Raw genomic sequence first — 1,995 nt, 5'->3', positions numbered from 1 at the left:
ATTTCTGGAAGTGGTTCTGACTCTTACTATCTTCATTTGGATTCCTTTGTCCCTTGAATGTAGATTTTGGACTGAGTAGTTCCACCAGCCCTGATGAAGCTTCACCAGGAGTYTGCCTGCTTCTCCCTTGCTAAATCCAAGCATGGCACCTCTCTTTCACTTCTACTTTCACTGACAAATCTCCTGCAGTTTATTAGTGATTTCTGTCATAGGAAACCTCTCACGAGTCTTCCTAACTTCTTTCTCCTACTCCTTCTCCAAAATAAAATACAGAGGAGGCAAACAGATTTTGTTCCAGATTTTATCTCAGCACATCCCCTATCCCCTACTGCTTTTTGCATGCCGTTTTACTCCGTGTTTATTACCCAAGTCTGGAGCCATGTTGTGAGCCTGGAGGGTTGGGAATGAAGATGGCCACCATAAGAGGAGCATGTCTTTGAGAAAAGAGTCACAACACGGCAGTGGCTGTAAATCCTCTTCATTCCTCCCATTGGAGCCTATGTGGCCTGTTCCTTCCTCCTCCTTACCCAATGGTGGAATACCATGGTTGTCCTAAGGCATCTATGCCAGCATTCTAAGCCKTCCCACCAATGCATGTCTTGCAGGCATCTGTACCCAGTCAGGAAAGGACAGTTTGCMCTGTCTGAATTACTGCCCAAATCAGGGTGTGAGAAAGCAGCCCAACCCTCCCCTGGATTTTTTAACACTTCCAGGGACAGKGATTTCACCACTTCCCTGTGCAACCTGTTCAATGCTTGGCCACCCTTTCAGTGAAGAYTTTTTCCTGATATCCAATGTAAACCACCACTGGTACAGCTTGAAGCTGTTTCCTCTTGTCCTGTTTCTGCACATCTTTAAACTTCATCTTGAAACTTAAACCCCAAACCTTCTCTTACTGAAGTSAATCAATACATGCTTCTGTTGACTGAAATGCTAATTGATCTACTGCTAACACGCATCCCTTATAAACTCTCCATTTGTCATTGAGATGTGGGAAGAGGAGCTCCTCAACCACCTCAGTGACAACTTGTGACTGCAGCCCCAGTGGCAACCTTGTTCTTTCTCAACTTGAGTGTGAGATGTGTCTTCTCCTGCAGTAGTTGTGGCTCCAGTGCCTGGAACATCAGCTCTGCTTCCTCAACTCCTTGGGTTGTCTCTTTCCAGCACATTTCCTGTTCCATGTTATTTTCTCCTGCCCTGCACTGTTTAGAGCCTTTATGTTAAAAAGCATCAGAAGCCCCTTAGCACTAGAATTTCTTGGAWTCAGCAAAAGAATTTTCTCTGTCATAGCGGCACCACACGCGAAAATGCAAATGGCTGACTTGYAAGGGTAACAGCACTCCTGAACTTTGCAATTATGCTATTATATAATTGATCTAGGTATTTCAATTATTCAAATTATTCCTGTCACAGTTCTAAGCAGAACATCCAAAATCAGATTAGGGAGAGCTTTAATGCCCAGTTGATGAAAGGACATTGTTTTATTTTGTTACTAGTGGCGCAGCCTTGCCTTTTGGGAAAGCCCATGGCTGTGCTATCAGGCTGGTAGGATTTCCATCTGCTTTTCTGCCTACCTCGTCCTCACCTCGAAAAAGTCAGAGTGAAGTGATAGAAGAACTTGGAATAGTTAGTGTAACCCCTGGCAACTTCTCTGCTGTGTGAGACTGAAGGGCTCAAAGGAGGGGACAGTGGCACTGGTGAGACAGGAGGTGCTGTGGGCAAGGGTTGTTTGGGCTTTATCACCACTGYTTTGCCCATGCACTGACCTGCAGCTAGATGGCAGCTGGCCAAGCTTGTCCTACCACCTGGAGGTGCCATCATCTCACATCACACCAGTTAAGTGAAATTTGGTTGTGTTATTACTTGGATTGATATCTGAGGAAAACTCATAGCACTGCAGGAAATGGTCCTGGTGACTCAGACACTGACACTTTTTCTCTGAGCCAGTGCTGAGCCKGTGCCCAAGCATGTTATGGGAGCATGGTGTGGTGGGAG

This window comes from Malurus melanocephalus, unplaced genomic scaffold (assembly GCF_030028575.1).
Source record: "Malurus melanocephalus ecotype Western Australia unplaced genomic scaffold, MMel_1.1 scaffold_378, whole genome shotgun sequence".
NCBI classification, from domain to species: Eukaryota; Metazoa; Chordata; class Aves; order Passeriformes; family Maluridae; genus Malurus; species Malurus melanocephalus.
This window is presented reverse-complemented; position numbering follows the sequence as displayed.